Source organism: Eurosta solidaginis, chromosome 2 (genome assembly GCF_040869045.1).
Source record: "Eurosta solidaginis isolate ZX-2024a chromosome 2, ASM4086904v1, whole genome shotgun sequence".
Lineage (NCBI taxonomy): Eukaryota > Metazoa > Arthropoda > Insecta > Diptera > Tephritidae > Eurosta > Eurosta solidaginis.
Window position 1 is genome coordinate 304635643 of NC_090320.1, and position 21709 is coordinate 304657351.

Here is a 21709-nt window from a genome sequence, read left to right on the forward strand (position 1 = left end):
GTAGCTCAATATTAAGTCTCTTAAAAATTGTACGATTTTCTTATTGTCTTGACCCGTGCGCCACCTAGCGGACATTTTCTCCCTTTGTTGTAGTGTCACCGTACCATAAGTGAAAGGGTTCAAGTATCTACTTTAATGAAAAATTACTTAAAAAGCGCTCGCAAGATTCCACTTTCTTCGCATTTCAAAGATCTTTAAATAACACTCTAAACAACTTTCAAAATTTCAAACTTCAATCTAACCTCGGGAACTTACTTAAAACTCCACTGCAAGATTTACCAATTTTGTGGACAAACATGAAACGGGGACCTAATACAAAGGAATTTAAATGGATATACATCGTAATTCATCGCATCTTAGTACCTAAAAGGGTGCCTGGCGAAACATCATTTTGTTTTCTCTCTTTCCAAACACCAAACAAAAAAGATATACCAATCGAATTTGAATAATTTTCTCAATTACAAACATTTATAAAATATGATTTAAAAAATCAATATCCAAAATAAATCATTCTTTCTAAGAAAAAAGTAATAAAAATCAAAAGAAAATAGATTTTGGATAAAAATAATAAAATCTTTTCGCAACTGCCTAATACACAGATCCACATAAACAGTTCATTACAGTTGGGTTCACTAAAATAAGCCCGCTGCTTTTTATAATTTTCAAAAAAAAAATTCGTGTGAAATCTAGTCTAAGTAAGAGCCTGTGTCGGCCACGGTGGTGTGATGGTAGCGTGCTCCGCCTATCACACCGTATGCCCTGGGTTCAACTCCCGGGCAGAGCAACATCAAAATTTTAGAAATAAGATTTTTCAATTAGAAGAAAATTTTTCTAAGCGGGGTCGCCCCTCGGCAGTGTTTGGCAAGCACTCCGGGTGTATTTCTGCCATGAAAAGCTCCCAGTGAAAACTCATCTGCTTTGCAGATGCCGTTCGGAGTCGGCATAAAACATGTAGGTCCCGTCCGGCCAATTTGTAGGGAAAATCAAGAGGAGCACGACGCAAATTGGAAGAGAAGCTCGGCCTTAGATCTCTTCGGAGGTTATCGCGCCTTACATTTATTTATTTTTTTTAAGAGCCTGTGTCTGCCAGATCTTCGTCATTTTATAAAAGCTGAAATTTCGTCAGCGCGTACTTCTAACTAAAGTAGCAATGTTGGTATCTTTTGAACCTTGAGTCATAGTGGCTTTAGCAGATATCGTGTAAAAAATGTGCCACGCTCTGCTCAAAAATTTCCAGATATTTTAATTATGAATCGACCTATCAACTTATATATGAAATTTGGTTATTGTAAGTTTATTAGTAAGTGGCTAATCAGGACTACGGGTTCGAATCCCACACCCGGGAGAAAAGGGTTTGAATAGATTTACAAGGGAAGCCTTAAGCTGCCGAATGATTAAACGAAAATGGATCGGCCGACAGGAAAAAATGCATACATAAATCATGTCAGAAAACGAGGGATTGGGGACGAAATCTCGAAATCGCAGTCTCAGACCGATAGTTGCTGCGTTGATGGGACTCAAGCCCTGAGCGTGATTCGGGACTGGATTGGAAACACGTTCTTTCCAACCTTCAAATTAATAAGCCGTAAAAGGAAACAAATTAATAAATAAATAAGTACCGAAAATAAGACTAAACAAAACTTGGAACAGGGAGGATTGGAAACGCGTCCTTTTCAACCTCCCATTATATGTTTAGCTGTGCTGATCGGAATTTTTATGCATTCCGACAGCGTCATTACTAAAGAAAGTTGAGGTGATTTGATACGCGTTATTTACAACATCAAAATACATGTTTAACTGCGTCGATCGGAGACTAATCCGATCACTTAGAATACCAATTTAAAAGAATATATATATGTGCAAAATTTCAATGGAACTAAGTGATTGTAATAATGAATTGTATTTAGTAGTTTAAATTTTAGGTCTATACAGCCGTAATAATAAATAAATAAATAAATGGAAACAGCGTTAGCCTTGTCCGTCCTGATGATACGTTGTTTAATCCTTTCACAAATTAATAAATAAATCGCTTGTTTATTTGCAAAGCTTAACATACATGAAAGGCAGGCGATAAAAAATGTATTTATTTTAAGAATTCACAAAAGCGAAACTTATAAACATATCCGTAAGAGTGCAGACGGCAGTAAAAATGGGACCTTAACAAAAGGACACATTGCTTTTTTCCATAAGAGGAAGACATAACACACCATTAAATTAAAAATGTCCCCTTTTGTCATGCTACTCAGCTAATAGGCGTTGCGGATGCGTGTCCATATCAACTAACATGGAGTTAATGCCACGGACTTCGGTAAAATTTTAAAGGAGCTTGAACGGTATCTAGGGCCATTTTGGGGATTACTTCGGTACCGTTTCGTAAACACTTTGCGATGCCTTCAGAATAATTTCGAGACTACATATATCATAACAAATTCGGAACAATTTCAAGGCATTTACAGGATCATTCAGGATCACTTTGGGATTATTTTTGAAATAACTTCGAGATAATTCCTAAACCTTGAAGTTGTCTCGAACTGGTCCAGAAATAGTCTGCAAATTATTTTTAAGTAATCGTGTAGCTGTCCCAAAATTGTTTTGAAATAGTCTTGAAATGATCATGAAATTGTTTCGAAGGGATACCTAAAATAATTCTAAAGTGACCTGAAATTATTATGAACTGGGTCCGATATAGTCTTGAAATGATCCTTAAGCCATCCTGAAATGTTCGAGAAACGGTGTCGAGGTAGTCCCAAAATGGTCCCAGAAAATACGAAATGGTTTCATCCCCTTCAAAACTTTATCCAAATCCGTCAATCCTTCATGCGTGTGCATTTTTCAGTTTGCGACCTTAACTTAAGGAAAACTAAGACTTTTTCATGTACATACATACATTTTAAGATATATGTTTGTGCGTTATAAAACTAAAAAATTAGCATGCCTTTGTATGAAACAGCAAAAAATCAGCGAATTTGACTCAGATGAAATTAAAAAAAAAAAAAAAAAAAACTGGTAGTATTTGAAAAAAAAAAAGACAAAAGCTGCATTTGGTGGTACTTGAATCAAGGTTAATTAAAATAACACAAAAAATATAAACTAAGTTCAATCGAAGAAACATTATAGTGTAAAAATAAAATTGATTGTACGGGATATTCCTGTTTGTATGTCTTATTATTACGCAACATTTACACCTTTCAGGTACCTACAGGGTTGGTCTATTTCCAAAAGTGAACATTCTGCATTTTTTGCTATTCAACGTTCAGGAATAAAAAAACGATTACTAAGGAAACTAGTGTTGATGCTTATTTGGTTTTTAATTCTTTTCTTTCTTTTTTAGGCAAACTTTTTTTTTCCTAAGCTGATATTAATTTCAAACTCTTCTTGCCTGGTACGTTGGTGTGAAATATTTAAAATATATTGTCGTTAATGTCAATGTGGAGAGCAATTCAAAAATCGGCGATAATTTACGATTTTCCATTGAAATTTCATTAATAAACTACAAGATTTACTCAAGTGATTGAATTTACAGATGGACGGACGAACATGGCTTAATTAATTTCTCTTTTCACCTTGATTCTTTCGATAAGTGGAAGTTTATATTAATCTCGATTAGTATATGCCGTTACGATGTACAATTATGCCAACAAAAATTAATTTATATACTCTGTGAGCGTTGTAACTCGGCCTTATAAATAGGAAGGCACTGTACATTTATGTTTGTGTATATGTGTGTTCACATTCTCACTCACGTAACGTATATTTTTCCGATTAAGTAGATATATAGAGGTGCCTTTGCATATTACAGTTATTTGCTTGCGGATTAGACGCCTCGCTATCAATGTTGGGGCATTATTCGAGTATAAAAAGAAAAACCAAGTGATTTGTTGTTGCATGACACTGTGTACTATGGTTCTCAAATAGTTTAACCAAAAATAGAAATAAGAAAATTTGGATTTGACCAAATATTGACTTTAGCTAAGGAAGTCAATTGAGCTCTATTCTTTTACACTCTAATGCGCTTTTCAAAAAATTTGTTGTTTTTTTTTTTTTTTTGGTTGAAAATACTTTGAAAGAATACGTGGCATTAGCGCCCACTACTTAGCAGCAATTACTGAAATTTGCATTGTCCGCTTCTATAGCTGGAAAAGATAATCCCAGCTAGATGACCACTTTCAGCACAAAAACAACAACAACATCTATTTTACTAAGCCGGCAGACAATAAGAAGAAAATTAATTGTTTTCCTGCTACAAATGCAAAATCAGCTGGATTTTTTCCTTTTTTGGGCTGACCTCCCATACAAAAATCAAAAAAAAATAAAAATATTTAAAAGAGATAATAAAAACCTTTATGAAATTGTGGGAAACAGCAGTTTCAGCAAAAAATTTTCTTACAATTTGAGTTCGCATGCAAAGTAAGTAACTGCAGGGAGTCAGCATGCAGCAAAGAACGCCATTAGAATAACCGCACACACGCACACATACATACACAAACATCCTTATTTGAATTGTTACACGTCTGCTGCCCATCGTACTTGTTGTATTCTCATCTTTGGTGCGCACAGGTAGGAAAGGCAAATTCTATTTTGCAATCGTTCCTTGGAGATCAAAGCATTAAAGTGCATTATTTGAATATCTTTTGTTGTTGTTGTGAGCATCTGCATTGGGCACAAAAAAAGGAAAAAAAACGTAATTTATGATTAGACGCTCGGTGGGTTGTCTTTTTCAGGTATATTTTGCGTTAAATTTCTGTTGCCATTTCTCAGGTTTTCTGTTCAACATTTTGCTGCGCTGCATTAGGGTGGAACCTCATTATGCATTTAATTTATTTCCAAATCGAAAAAAGAGCTGTGTAAATAATGTCCATATCCTTATGGGAAAAGGATAATGCAAAGTGCAAAGGTTTCTTTTTTGAAAAGGCATATATTTTTTTTATTTTTGTCTAAAGACTCATTATTTGCGATGCTCCAAATATTGCATGTATCTACATATGTATGCGTGTGTGTATGTGTCATAAATTTATATACAAGTATGTGGGGATTAGAAGGCATTTTTGTTAAAACAAGTGAAATGTACATTATGAGATTATAGGTGGGGATAGATGGGAAAGAGAAGGAGAAGGAACTGACTGTCTTCTGGCGTCACATGCCTTTAAATTAAGCTTGTTGGAGGAGAAAACGATCAAGCACATTTTGTGCTTGTGCCTGCCAAGACTCCAGCTATTAGGAGTGATACGGCAGATCTAGAAGTAGCAAGTGGCATAGGTCCTAGAAAGCTTATAATATTTGCCAAGACGACGGAGTTATTTTATAACATATGTCCTGGTTTTTGATATGGTTTTTTAGTTTGGTCGTTAATTTAAACTTAAGATAAACTCTCATTATTTTAAGCAGCTCTATCAAATTTCTACTTTATTAATCTTTGAGAAATAATTGAAAGAACTCTACATCAAGACGTACAAAGCAACAGCTGTTTCGATTTTACGTTATTCAGCTTTAAAATTTTGTTTGATATATTTTTTGAAAAGTTCGGAATAAATGCTACAAGAATCATCTAAACTATTTTTGTACGTTGAAATTTGGTGGTCTAAATATTTGTTGAAAAAAAGTTCTAGGAAAAAACCAAAATTTTAAAGTCTGCACCCTGGCAATCCGTTGATATTCCGATCACTCGTTTTGTTCAGATATTGTGCTCTACAATGACAATAATTTCAGTAACTTTAGTGACTTCTGGAGAGTTTTCAAGTGGGAACACTTGACGTGAAAAGCTCCATTTGCGAATTTCGTAAGTTATGGAAAAAAGTTCGGAGAGTTCCCGCCTTTAAGCCGCAAAACCTTTAAGGGTGATGTCTTTACTATTAAATTAAATTTCTTCCAGATGAAACTAACTACCTCCAACTTTATAAACCGAAGCCAATTTTTGTAGATTTTAGGTATAAGATATTATTTTAATGTGAATTTTGAAAGCTGCTAAGTCAGTTAGATCATCTCAGTAGCGTATCCTAATATATATTCGATGCTTCAAAATGCCTCTAATACTGAAATTTATTGATTAGAATCATTAACTAAAGATACAATGGAATATTTATGTGAATATCCGCTAAGCAATCGACGTTCAGTTTTGCTTGACTTCTTCAATGAAAAAGTTATTTAGGGGATTCACAGAGAAGATAGAATTATATATTTAAAATCATAAAAACAACTCAAAACTTTACCATGAATGCAGTACTTTTGGGAATTCTCTAATTATGTATTTGCTTTCGACAGGCTATTGGATTTAAGCACTTATTAGTGTGAGCATCGTTTGAGTGTGAAAGGCACGAATAAGATCGCCCTCTCTGGGCTGTCGGTTTTAAAATGTCATATTTAAGCAAAATATAAAAGAACTAATAAGTAGAGAATCTAATGAATGCAATATTACACACAAATTTTTCTTAGCCCCATTTAGTATAAAACTAGCAGACCCCGCAAACGTTGCTCTGTCCTAGCTTTGATCTATCTGCACAACTTTTAAGCAGTTTTTACCTCTTATTCTCACTTTCACCCCCATTTCAATGAACACTTAGTTCTCTTTAATTAAGGAAAGAAAAAATTATTGAAATCAGTCACACTGTTTTTGAGCAAATGATCCCCGAATCAGATCGAAAATAACCGAGAAAAAATTATTAAAATTGTTACAGCCGTTTTCAGCTTTGAAAGTACTAACGCGCACAAATTCATTTTTATATAGATAGATTTACGACATTACATACATATAGCTGACCGATTGTATGGCCGTCACTTTGCTTGCCCTGCGTGGTGTCAAATGCTGACGAATCCACAGAACACTATTTTTAGTTTTTTCAACATCGCCTGTCGTTGGAAAAATCGTCATATCGTCGATGCTTTTGCAAAGCCGCCTATATGACGGCATTTAAATTTTAAAGGAGAGTTGGAAAACTTATAATACAACTTTTTTTCTTTAGGACTTTATTCCCTGAGTTATCTTTTTTCTAAATATGTTAGAACAGAGCTTTAATGCTTAGAGCTAAGAATTCTGAAGTTTGCACATGGTGGTATATATGTAATTGAGCAATTTGTCGATAGACGGTTTTGCAAAGCATCGACGATATGGAATATCTGCCTTATGACGAGATCGGTCTGATCAAGACCCTTCATAAAATATGTATTTCCAACTCTAAGAAACTTTCACTTCTTATTTAATGTTATAAATAAATGTTTATGAAGGGGCAGGGAATGGCAAGGACAGTGTCATGTACTGTTTTATGGTAGTATTCCAAACTTTGATCTTGTATAAGCGAGATATAAATGATTAAATAAAGATAGAAAAAAAAAATATAACTGCCAAGCCAACTTATCAAATAAAAGATCCGTTGGCGAAGTACAATCTCTAATCCGTTTATAGGAAAGGAGTAAAAAATATCTGCAGTTTGTAATGCTTACATTGAAGGGATCTAAATGGATGACATAAGTCGCCTGGAAAAGATCTATGTATAGAGATGTTCCACATCAGGAGCATTCGGTAAGTTGACTGATTTGACGATAGAATAATGCTTATTGGAATCATCTGGATAACTATATATTTAATGGATTCTACAAAAATACTATATGAAGAAACATTGATTTACAAGGAAAATTAAGTAAAGTTCCTCGAATGGCAATCTTAAAATTTTAAACAATGCAACAAAAAATAACATAGAGTTGGCCGGTGGTGAAGCTAAGATTCAGAATGGAAACGAGCTCACTGTGGAGCTAAAACGGATTTAAAGAAATTTTAAGTAGGAATATGTTAAATGTAATCAGTTTTATAAGCATAATGGCATAATGTGGCGAATTTTTCTTCTTATGCTTTACATATAGCAAAAGCTGAAGGTTGCCAACTTTTGTATGTCAGCTGGCGCTGGGCACTAGTCGTTCTGCAGTTCTCCATTAAAATATATAAAAAGTTTATTGTGATGCGGCCATAAGGATTTAGTCACTGCAGCATATAGAACTGTATTTACATTTTTCATCGCATTTCGGCACACAAGACCGTCGGGAAAACGACATGTATGCCAGCTCACTGGCCAAGCGAAAATCACCGCGCATCTGTTTGATATGTCGCCTTTTAGATGATATAATTCAAAGTCGAAAGCTTTCACGAATTTGTAGGAAAAATAACAAGTGGCGATTCTCAGATTGAAGAGCCTAGACTTAAATATCATTGTAATTAAATTCACTAGAAATTTTTTATTTAGTACTTATGTATATGCGGATAGGACCGCAGAATATAGATTCTAATGAGATTTACGTACAAAATTTATTGCTGGGAATGGAACTACCTGATATGTACTATGATGTGAATGGTTCAGATTTTAATCCTTCTTAAACTGTTTATTTTATTTTGGCTACAACAAAGATTTATCCAAGCTCGAAACATTGTACATATTTTTAAAATGACTGCGGCGTTTCCCTTCCAGGAAATAATTTTGCGTGCTCATTTTACAAAGTATTGCACAATGCCTAAGGACATGTTCACCGTTATCTTTAAATCCAGTCATTTTGCAGTACGCAAGGTTACTTAGTTCAAAAGTGATACTCAGAGTGAACCATATTTGGTTTCAAAATATAAAACGTCACACAATTCATTTAACATTTCTGGTTTACGTTTCAAAGCAAAATTGCTTTCCTATAAATTAAGCTCCCAATGTAGTATTTTCCCCGCACCTGTGGTATGTTGCAAATAAGACCTAAAAGTTCTACATATTCTTGTACTGACGCACACCAGGGTCTCGGCACTTAAGCGATATAGGCTACGCTCAAAACGCTGGCAATGACCAATTAGTACAAAGATTTCACACTTAAATTTTCTAAGTTACTAAGACGGATATGCAATGAGTCCTTCGACAATACTTTGTTTTTGACAGATGAGGTCAATGCGTAGTTTAAGCACGGTCCTGCTACACAGTGTTTGTGCTTGGCAAAGTGAACCGAAAAGTTCATTTTTTTTAAGTTAACCTTATATAGGGTGCCCTCATCTGTCAGAGTCGAAGGATTCGTTGTAAATATACCTATCCGTCCTGAGCTCTTAACAATCATTAATTTAAAAACATACTCGACTGATGATAATCCGTGGGTGCTTCATCTTCAATATTTTGTTGTGCAAATTCCGTTGGTTCACTTTTTATAAAAATTCGTTCATTACACAAATCAGTATTTTGGCTAACTGTCAAGCGTTGTTGTAATTGTAATTCACTATTTGATTGCTCGTCATTGGTCACCACTGATGGTGAAGTGGCTGTTTGTGCCGGTGTGGTGTTCCAAAGTGCTTGTTGTTGTATCACCATCATTGTTTTTTATTAAAGCAAAGTAATTTTACACAAATTACAAAATTTATACACAAGCACAACATAAACAAAGTTTGCTTTTTTTTTGTTAATTTCTTTATCAAATTAAAGATTCGATTTACAACACAATATTTAAATTAATTGAAATTTTTTATGAATATTCATAATTCACGATTTATTGTGGTCATCGCCCGCAAAAGGACGATTGCAATTTGTCCAATCGTTTTGGTTCAACACGCAAATGTGGCCGCCGTTCTCTCTACCAAAAAAAGTATCTTGCTGTGTGCGCATTAGAAATGCAACTGAATCGCAACACAGATGACAGTTGGCCACCGCACCGCACCGCACAACATTACACTTTCCCATACTCATATGCCTGTCGTACATACACACAAACAAACTTCTTAAAGCCATACTTGCAGCAACAACAAAGCATTTGAGTCAATTTCATATAAGATTTTCAATTTTGTAAATGTAAATAAATGAAAATCTAAAATCCGTTTGCTGTCGCTACTAAAGAACATAGACGCAAATAAAAACAAAAAATATAAAAGGTATGAGTAGAAAAAACTCGATTGTGCTGATGTGTGTTTGTGTGAGTGCAATCAACGCATTTGCAACACTGCCTTCATGCATGAAATGCGCTTTGCAAAGCCATTCGTATGTTTAGCATACAGAAATATGCGTGCGTGTGTGTGTAGCATATGCTTTGTCCTGACTCTGAGCACATTCATTCAGACAATCAAACACACAAACACACAAATATGTTAGTATGCTCTTTTAGGTCTCACCATTCGTCCTTTCTCTGCTCCATTGGGTTGTTAGCTACTCAGCGCTCAAATGTTGCATGGAAACTCACTCACTGACTCAACACAAATATACCGCTATATGCTCTCGTGTTAATATGCTCTCCCTCTCAGTTGTACTCTTGCTCTTTTGTAATGCAGAGTGCATTTCGATTCTCTTGTGGATTGTATTTGATTGCTATTTTTACTTGGCTCTTTATTGTTCTTTGGCTGCATTCTAATTGGAATGCTGTCTTGCTCCCCTTTGGCTCGCTGTGGCACAGAGCGAATAAACAACAAACTGCTTGCAGGAAAATGCATACTAGCTTAAGTGTCGTCTGTGCGTACATATGTGTGCTCAACTTATTTTTTCTCTTTCACTCAGCTCAGTCTCAGCATTCGGCATATTTCGCTTGACCCGTTCGCAAATGCCGCTTTGATTAGCATACGAAGTGAGTATGGCTATGTATAGATAACTGTTATGTTTGTTTGTATATATGTTGCATATGGCTCGTTAGCGTGAGGTGCCATTTATGCGCCTTTCATGGCTTTCATGATGACTTGCAACAGCCAGCCAGCCGTTTGTAGGGATGCTCATAGCCCCAATTGCAACTACACAAACTTGGCTCTCAATTCAGTTCTGTGGATGCAAGATGCTGTGTGTAATCGTGTGTGTGTGCATTCTGCATATATTTACATATCTTTTTGTATGTTTGTGTTCGTATTTATGAGAATGGGTGTGGCTTATGCATAAAGTATCAAAGTAATTGAGTCGTTTTTCATAGCAATAAAATGTAAAATCTGCAGTTGCCGATTTTTGTTATTGTTGTTGTTGCCGTGTGGCCCTTTCAAGTTCTCATGTAGATGCTTGCTAGAATAATTAAAGTCGCTCCTTGGTGAGTTGAAAGGTGTTCTGTATTGATTTTTCTCCATTTATTTGTGTTGAAATTAATGCACAAATAAACAGTAGACCGTATTTAAAAAAAAAAAACTAACGTTCAACATTGCATTTGCATTGCTTTGCATTAATTGCCCGACCTTAAAATATGTATTAGAAATTTTTGTAATTGAAAAATGTTTAGAACTTCAATATTCTCGTGGGCCATAGGTAATATGTAAAATGCTGACCTTAGATGAGTGGGAAAAGTTTTCTCACCGAAACTGCCTTGCAAAATTCATTCATATCGTGGTTTACGCTGAACGTTTTTTAATACTGCCTTATAAGCACAGTAGATATATGTTATATATAATATTAATTTAAATATAAAAATGTTCAGGTATACAGCAATTAGTATAATTTTTTTTTCCTTTAGTTATATATTACATATATGAATATTTATTTTCGGAGCGGCGTTGCTAGTAGAACCAGTTCTAAAATTTTACCAGGCCAACAATAAATAATTATTTCTGGGGATTTTCTTCATCATCCTTGAAAAGATTATTTAGAATTGGGATTGGGGATTAAGCTAACCACCTTGGCTACTCAAAATAAGATGGTCAGTTTCTTTAAATTTTTTAGCCCAGCCATGACTCAGCACATGACCAAAAAAAATTTCTTATAACCAAAAAATGGGAGGTGTTTTGAGCCACACAGTTCTTTCATACTCAGCTCAGCAAAGCTCACAGAGGTTTTAGTGAAAAAAATGAATTTTGTGCAAAAAATTTCATTATAATTAAAAATAGAAAAACTAACCTACAAACATACACATATCATTTATATTCGTATACATTAGAAATATGCAAGTAATAAGCAGTTCCCGATACGAGTCCCAATATTAGTCAGCAATGGTCTTGTAGTTCAAAAATTTCAGTGATATTTCACGGTGCAGTATAAGAAGTGTGACTTGATTATGGATCTGTAAACTTCTAACTTATATTTTTTACTGATATATTCATATGATCTCACCCAAAATCCTATTTTTGCAACTTGGATATACTATACTTTAAATAATTGTAAATCTGAATTCCTAAATACTTAAACATTGTTATTTAATGAATTTTTGTATTCATAGTTTCCAGATAAATTTTTCCAAAATCTTTATTTTTCAATTTGGATACGATCTTAAAATTGGTTTTCCTAACATCCAGTTATGGTTTGTTACTGCAGAACCGTCAATTGAAGTCTTTTTAAATTTAAATCCTAGATAACATTTTGTTCGAGTCATTTATTTCTATTATCCATGGAAATGGTGGAACCTCCAACGAGACCTCCGTTTCGTGTTTGTGAAAAAAAAAAAATCCTTATAATCTTAACGCTTATTCCATATGCGGATTTTATATACATAGCTTTGCGATCACAAAGAGGTTTTCTATCAATTGTATCAAATGACATTTTAAAGCAGGGAGCACTTTATTTTTGTGAAAGGAACACACAAACCCACTGAGGAGCGAAGAAGAACCGACAGGGTGACACTATTTTCAGAAAAGAAAACGTAATAAGTTTTATTTACAGTTGGGGATAACATAATTCAACATAATTATTCAGTAGTGGCGCTCAATTAAGCCATATTGTTTTTATACCCAGCTGTATTGTACACAGGGTATTATAACTTTGATTGGATAGCGGTTGGTTGTACAGGTATAAAGGAATCGAGATAGATATAGACTTCCATATTTCAAAATCATCAGTATCGAAAAAAAATTTGATTGAGCAATGTCCGTCCGTCCGTTAACACGATAACTTGAATAAATATTGAGATATCTTCACCAAATTTGGTACACCAGCTTATCTGGCTCCAGAATAGATTGAAATTAAAAATGAGGGAAATCGGACGATAACCACGCCCACCTTTTATATATATAACATTTTGCAAAGCACAAAAAACCTGATTATTTTGTTAATAATACACCTATAATGTTGAAATTTGACGTGTGAACTGATATTGAAATTCTTGATAAAAATTTGAAAAAAAAAAAATTTTAAATGGGTGTGACACCGCCCACTTGTGATAAAATCAACTTTACATATATTATTAATCATAAATCGAAAATCGTTAAACCTATCGTAACAAAATTCGTCAGAGAGGTTTCCTTTACTATAAGGAATACTTTGAAGAAAAATTTACGAAATCGGTTAAGGACCACACCCACTTTGAGATAAACGATTTTTAAAAGGGTCGTGGACGAATAAAATAAAAAAGAACTTTATATCAATGGTATTTTATTTCCCACGTGGATTTATAACAATAAATTGGAAAAACTTAAAATTTAAAAAAATGGGGATGGCACCGCCCCTTTTATGACTAAGCAATTTTCTATGTTTCGCGAGCCATAACTCGAAGAAAAATTATTTCAGAATAGAATCATGTGTATATGTATTGCAGCCCGGTAATATTATTAAGCACACAAAACAAACAACAACAGCATTTCAAAAAAAAATATTACGCTTTTATAAAAAATTTTTAAAACGGAGAGTAGCCGTTTCCTCCTTAACTATAAAGATGATCAAAATAAAATGCATGCCTATTTTTTTAAAATCTATATTATCTTTTCTTGCAAATGCAGCGAAAATAAAATTTTGAATATTTTTGGGTGTCTTTCTATTTTTTGATAATTATTGAAAATAATTAATTTCTGATTGTCATTTGTAACGTTTACAATAAAATCCGAAACACTAAGCAAGGCCAACTAAATTTTTGACTCAATTAGGCATTCAATCAAAGCAAATTTATACCAGGGGAATTCAATATAGCTATAACGAGATAATTAAGACTTTGGATTTTGTATTTAAGATTGTCTTTTTAAAGTAGAAAACTTGACTAATTATCTCATTAAGTCACTGTGTAGCTTCATCGAGAACATTTCAGGTAAAGAAAAGTTACATAAACTAATTCGTTGTCATTAATAAGCGAGAAGTTCCGTTTACTGCTTTTAATATATGAAATAATTTTTTAAAGAAAACTTGTTTTTTTGTATTTCATTATTTTGGGAAAAATTTAAACAATGTGATATCAAAACGGACCATTATTTAATTCTTTGCATTTCTTCAAATAGAACAAAGCAAATCAGGTGTTTAAAAAAGCTGACCCGCCAACAACAAAAGCATAGCTTAGGTAGAATCTAACATACAAACTATGTAATGTCCAAAGAAAAAATTTTGCAAAGAAACCTGGCTTTGGCTGTATGTGTTTGTAACAGTTCAACCATCACAGGAGTGCGATTTAGAGTTCCACCTCCGGGAGAAAAGGCTTTGGAGAGATTTACAAGGTATAATTAACCCAGCTGTCGCCTTGTTCGTCATGATTTCTCGTTGTTTAAATTTTCTCGAAGTTATTAAACAATTTATTTTGTTTTGTAATAATATAAGCTAAATATACTAAGCAAAAATTTTAGTTTTCAATGAATTCTTATTCATATGTACATATATATCTATATATAGAAACTTTTCACAAAAACAGTAATTGCACTTTGCAATTATTGAAATTAATTAATTAAATTTAATTTCAGTAATCTAATTACGTTGACATTGGAATGAGTATGCACATTCGTGAACTAATGTACACCTGCATAACTAACATATGTATGTATATAATTACTTAAGTATATGAAACTTTTGCCCTTCTAGCTGAATTATGCAAACTGGTCAAAGTTGTCAATGAACCGAGGGTTAAGAGAACTGCACTGCAGCTTATTTATATATGTATCTAAACAAAAATAGATTCTACACTAATTACATATGTGTATGTATGTATGTACTAACATATACATATATACATACATATTTATACGTTAAAGAAGCTAAACATGTCATTACACTTGATTTGCGTAATTCGATTGAAAGCCATTTACATAAGAACCTAAATATGTGCGAATGCATGTATGTATGTATGCATGTGTGTATTTACACATACACATGTTGTTCACGGCCCTTGGTAACAAGAAATATTCATATATTTCACAAAAATCGTTTAATTGAAACTTAATACAATAATTTGTTTAGATACTTATGAACAAATTAGTATATTGGTGTTTGTATGTATGTATGTGTAGCAGAGTACCTGTTCGTAGGGTCAGCCAACTCAAATATTGTTTTACTTTTAGGAGTCCATGAACTGTCAAATATTTTATCTGTTTCAGGCATGAACAATAGGGGGACTCATGTAACCGTATAAATGCCTTATAAAGTGTGTAAACGTATAAATTTATCTAGTGCGTAAACGAGCTGTCAAATTTTGTATGGAAAATCATTTACACAATTTGTATAAATTTACGCGTACCCTTCATTGTGTAAACGCGGTAAACTCAAAGGAATGCAACCTTGCAGACACTACAGCAGGCATTTTCATCAGAAATCTCCAACATCAGCAAGTCATTTACAAGAATATCTTAGTAAAGACGTTTTAGTTTTGATTTTTCACTTAATCTTGGCATTTTGTAATTTGTATAACAATCAAAAAATTTTTGTTTGGCAATAATACAGCTGATAAACAATCAAGTTTATCAAGAGTATTTCTAGGTGCGTTCATATAACAGCGTGTGTAAATGGATATAATTTTACACCTTATAAGTTTATATGCTTTCATGAGTCCCCCTAATATTTTTACATCAGAGCATTAGCGTGCTTATGTTATATAAATCACATTTTTTTCGGGACCAAAACTTATACATAATGAAAGATAACAAAAAAAAAATTTTAATAAATCTTCTTACAGAATTTGGCTGCATGAAAGTGTTGGAATAAAACAAACCTTTCTAATTCGCTGGCACACTGCATCAGGAAATTTCTAGGACTGAAATGACTTACATAATTTTCCTGTTCCTGCTACTCTTTAGCCAATTTGGAAATAGCACTGAAGTGATACCGAAAATAGGCCCGAAATGCTGCTGATCCCGAATTTGTTTGGAAGGAATATTGAACTATTCCCGAAATAATGTTGAAAACATTTTTCCGAGTTATCCACAGAGAGTCTCGTGATGATGTCAAGCAGTCATGAAGTGATCCCAAAATAGTTCCGCTTATAACACCTGCCTCTTGATTGCGCTCAGAATTTGGATGGCACCCGGACCGATTCCAACACAGACACTATAAACCTGCCTTTGTATGCACACTTTACAGCATGCGAAGATGTGCCTGTTACCCAATTCAGCGGAGTAGCACTCTCGGCATGACTGGTGAAAGAAAATAAATAACAGATGAAACGAAGCTAGACTGGGTTGTTAAGAACTTTTGGTTAAGGCAGTGAGGTAAATGTATGCTTTATACCAAAGGCGTAGAAAGCCTCTCACTCAAACTTTAGTTAGAATTCTGGAAGACTCTATCGACGGACCCGTTTCTTCTTCCGCAAGCTCAGCACAAATATATTAAAGATGGATCAATGGAATTTGATCATCACTTTCTGTCATCTGTCACTGATAGGTCGCTCGACCCCAAAGCATATACACTGGTGGAATTTTTGTATATAACAGGTGCCTTTAATAATCCGACGCATGCCTATTTAAGTTCATACGCAAACTGCTTACTCGCGGAAAGAATAACACGTAGCTTGGTGGAAATACGCTCCATAGCCTGGTAAATAGAGGCACCCCTCAAGGAGATGAAGACGGAGGACCACAAGGCGAACGCCTCCGAAGAGGCTATTTATGTTGTATTGCAAGGAAAATTCCCTGAAACTATCTAATGCAGGCGTCATTTCTCCGGGTCAACCCGGAAAAATCTGAATGGATCCACTTCACAAGATGGTACTAAAAGCAAAATCTTACACCACCTAAGGTTGGAAGCTAAAGCCTGACTTTCATCGATAACTGGGTGTCATTCTGGATAGGAAACAGCTCTGCAGTTACAAATAACAAACATGCTAAAGAAAGCAACAACTGGGTTGTTATCATGTAAAAGATAATTTGATGACTCGTGGGGTTTTTCCCAAAGTCGTACATTTTATCTCTACAGTCATTTTGCGTCCAATTTTACTGTATGGTGGCCGGAAATTTCAAAGGTGGTGAACCTGAAATGATTACAAAACGTCCAGAGGAGCACGGAGCCATGCATAAGCGACGCTCTTCACTCCGACGAAGGCATACAACACTGCCCCTACGACCACTGGATTTGGAGGCACAGTTTGGCCTTCTTATGAAAAAGGACGCACCAATATTATTTTAACACTTAATAAGTCAAGGCTACCTTTCTGGTAAGGTCTGTCACTGGTCACTGTTTGATAGATACTCACGCCGCCATCGTGAGAATCGAATCTTACGATTACTGAAGTAGCTGCAGATATACTGAGGAGGAAGAAAGCATGCAGTATCTCCTGTGCCACTGCCCTTCCCTCAGTGGGAGGAGTTTGGTTGCTCTCTGTAATGCTTAAATTTATTGAACCCACGATGCGGCTCGATTCTTAAGGGTTACTTACTGTTAAGGGCATCTCAAAAAACCCATTAATGGCGTTAGCGTCGACCTCACATGTAACTTCTCGGCCAGGCCTTTTAACGTAACCTTGTTGCTGCATATTTCCAACCCACACCATCAAAGCCCGAAGTAAAGCCTTAAGGGTGTGGGATGACCTAGACGTTTCGACATGGGCATATTAATTAGTTTCGGTGAAAGGAATATCAACATTGAAAATACTCCTCAAAGATTTCGGGGAGTGGCGTTTTTGCAAAACCAACAACAGAAATTCGTTTTTAGTGCTAGAATCCTTTGGACGGATATGAATCTTCGGCCAACCATTTCTTTAAGTATACTGTAGAGGGAATACAATTTGCTGGTCGTTTGCTTAGCCCTGAAGGTTAGAGAGTTTCGCAGCCATTAAAAGAGATGCCGTAATTGTGTAGCCAAGCATCAAGTTTATAAATTGATGTTGCCTCTTTAAATGGCCTAAGTATTCATTAATCGAGGCCATTAGGTGCTTGTGTTTATTTTTAGACCAATTCGCCTTTTCTTTAAAAAAGTGAGGAGAAACGAGACCGTGAATCGTGCGTTTTGAGTACGAGGAATTGGTACCCCGCCAGTTTCTCAGTCGCGTCATCATCTTCAATTCGGCCAGTGCATTTATGCTTATTAATTTATTGATCATAATTGGGATCAGAAATTAGCCAACATAAATGTTATTACAGTAAACATATGACCGTGATTTATCCATAAAATACAAGAGAAATAGGAATTCTCAAAATTTCAAAAAAAAAAAAGGTCATTATCCTCGTACATAAATAAGTACATTCGGACATTCCTTAATTCCTTGCACACATTCGCTACTTAAAGCTTGAAAATTGAAACCGTATTGGAGATTACATTCCTCCTGCTCTATGTAGACCTGTCAATTTATCTACGTAAAGCCCATATTACAAATAAACAAAAAAAAATATCGGCAAATTTACATTTCTCTTTTCATGTAGGCAAATTGTTTTTGGCATACTGTCCACCCTTCTTGTAATGAATTGAGGTAAATTCATTCAGAAAGTTCACCAAACTCTGCGTTCGTTTGCTGATTAAAGTTGTCACAAAACTCGATGATCACAATCCGACAGGGGGAGAGGGGGGTTAGATTCCAAGCAATGTGCAACTTGATTATTGCCAAAAACAGACGCATGCCAGACAGTTTGCTTGAAGCTTACACACACACATATATATATGTATATATATACAAAGCCTAATGCACACAAACACCTGCACATGCTACATACACACACAAGCATAGATTAATTTATAAATTTGTATGTATAAATGCGAGTATGAAGTTGCTCGAAAGCATCGCCTTCAGGACAATCCAAAAACCAAATCTTTTTCATACGCACAAAGATTAAAATTGCATTTAGTTTATTCGGGCAATGTGGCGGGTGTGGTGTGGGTGTTGTTATAGCTGAGTAGTTATTCTATATGCATATCTGTTTGCATGTTTGTTTGTGTGCATGTGTATGTGGCGTGTGCGTGTTTTGCATCGTGTGGAAATTAATCAAGAAAACAAACGAACTGAACGCAAATGAATGAAGAAATTTCGAACTTTGAGTTTGTTTGACGGACCAAAAAGGGGGATTTTGGCATGACTTTCAGATGTGAAAACTCAGAAATTCGTAGGGTGCGTATACAGCCGGAAGATTTATGTATGCATATAGGCATGTATGTCTGTATGTGCTTGCAAATATAACATACTTCCAGGGGCATTGTTGGCATGAAAATAAGATGAAACAAACGAATGTGAGCTGCAACAAATTTAAATACTAAGAAATCGCCATAAATAGTATTTATAAAGGGAGACGAATTGGCCTTTGAGAGTACATATCTAACCTCGATATACACACAGACGTATTGAGAAACTTTAATTCACATAGCCAAAGTTTACTTAAAACGTATACACTACAAAAATAATTATATACACATGTACATATGTATGTATAGTGTATAGTAAACGTGAATAATTAGGCAGACGCTCGCAAATATATTCCGCACTAAGTAGTCGTATTTATAAAGCTCTAAGAGGCATTGCGACTAGTTTGATTCATCCTTTTTCAATCATAACACATAAGTGTATGTATGTATGTATGTGCATTTGAAACTTGATATTCATAATGCGTACTTTTATTTCACGGAAGTAAATTTGGACTTTCGCTCTTTGATGAATTCAACAATGAAGCTCTGCAACTTTCATTAATAGTACAATTTACATCTTCAAAAGCTGTTAAATGACTCATATGAGTTTCGTTTTAGCCCAAAAGTATGCACTTCTTTTGGTATCTGTGAGCCTTTTCACTACTGCTAGTCGGAGCGGTAGGAGTTATCCGAAGCTTGCACTTGGTGGGTATTTAAATCGACATTTTCTAAACTAGACTTTAAATGAGAATTATTTCTATTGTAGAGATCTGTAAGTTATTGGAGAGGAGGTGGTTAACTTCAAGCTAGACAGAGGCTTAATGCTTTTTGACTAACATTTTTTTCATTTTATAAGTAGACACGTGTGTGTGGCTAATGGGCGTCCAAAGTATTCAACCGTTCTTGACGATGTAGGTTCTCGTGCTCGCCGGTTATTTTTCTGGCTGTATAAAATTTTGGAAATGTGACCGGGCTATTCATTTATAAGCGCACTCTGCATAGATTTTTAGGAACATTTTTATAGTGAGTTAATTTTCGTAATTATTGTAGCAGGGATCCAATATTTGCTATAAGAATTACATATCCATATATATGAGGAAATTGAGGTGGAAGAGGTAGAGGAATTGGAAGTATGAATGGAGCGAGAGAGTGGGAATGGGAGTAGGAGTGGGAGTTGGAGTGAGAGTCGAAGTTATAGTAAAAGTGAGAGTTGGAAAATTTGCGTATAAAATATAGGAACTATTAAATGTTGTTAATTTTAACTTATTTATAGATTAAAAATTTTCTCTCATTGTATTTTTCTCTTTTCCCACCTTGTCGCTTTCTTTAAAAATATCTACAGCCATAAGGAAAATTTTTTACTTGCATTTTACTATTCCACTTAAGTGAAAGTTTTAAATGAATACCCACACACACACACACACAAACACATGTACGCAACGTGAAAGCTTGAGTTAGTATGATTATGCGTATGTGTGTGTGAATTTTCAAAACCTAATCAAATTCCATTACATGTGAAAAAATATGAATTTACACTCTACCTAAATAAACTAAACAAACATGCGTAAACAATTCCAACCATTTTAATGCCCCTCAGCCATTTTTATTTAATGGAATTTAAAACCACTTTGGTTGCGGGTATCCCAAAATATTTTATTGAGTAATAACACCGAGAACAAGACACACCAAACACAAAAAAAAAAAATTACTCACCACCCGCCCTCAGCGTTTATTTGGTTGCAAAAGCGAGTATTGTAACCTTTGACATGGCACAACTTTAAAGTTCCTAATAACATAACACTAATACACTCATATTCATGGCATTTGACAGCAACAACAGCAATAGCAACGACACTATGAATGGAATGGCAAAGCAACAAACACCCCCCACTCCCGAAAAAAATGAAGTCAGAGGCAGTGTTCGCAACTTTCGAATATAATCCATGTTAAGATTTTGTGTTGTACATGATTTTATAATAACAACAACAACAACAATAACTGATGGCGGTCAGCAACCGGTGCAGGCAAAAACGGAGCGGTGCGTAGCGGCAGCGGAAGGCTTTCTAAGCGGATGCGCCTGTGTATGTGTCACTGTGTGTGTGTGTGTGAATGCGTGTGCGATGGATTTATTGGGGGAGGTTGCTTTTGTTAATGGGACAAAGGTGGCGGTAAAAAATTTCAAATCCAATAAAAACACTTTAAAAGGTATAAAAGAATGAAATCATAAATTCCACCCATAAGTAAATGCGCAGAAATTGGATTTGGTGCACTTGCCTTTTGAGCTCAGATATGCTGGATTTTTGAAAATGGGGTGTTGCTTGAGTGTGAAAAGAAAGTGTGTATATATTTGTGCGAATGTAGATGAAAAATTTAGCTTATTTGGATTTGTTTTTAATACATTAGCGGAAAATGGGAAAAAATTTCAATTTTTGGTTGGTGGAGAAAATAATTGCACCGCAGTCGTAAAAAAATACAACTTGCAGATTAACATCATCATTGCTTATAACTTACAACGAAAAAGTATTCTTTAATTACCAAAATCTTTGTATTTGTATTTCTCAACGAATACTGAATAAATTTGACCTATT

At 34.8% G+C, this 21709-nt stretch overlaps 1 protein-coding gene across 1 annotated transcript in view; it reads right to left on the minus strand.

The window, feature by feature from the left end:
• LOC137241907 (uncharacterized) overlaps positions 1–21709 on the minus strand; it is a 140580-nt gene that overhangs the window by 56663 nt on the left and 62208 nt on the right. The gene's annotated exons all lie outside the window — the stretch shown is intronic.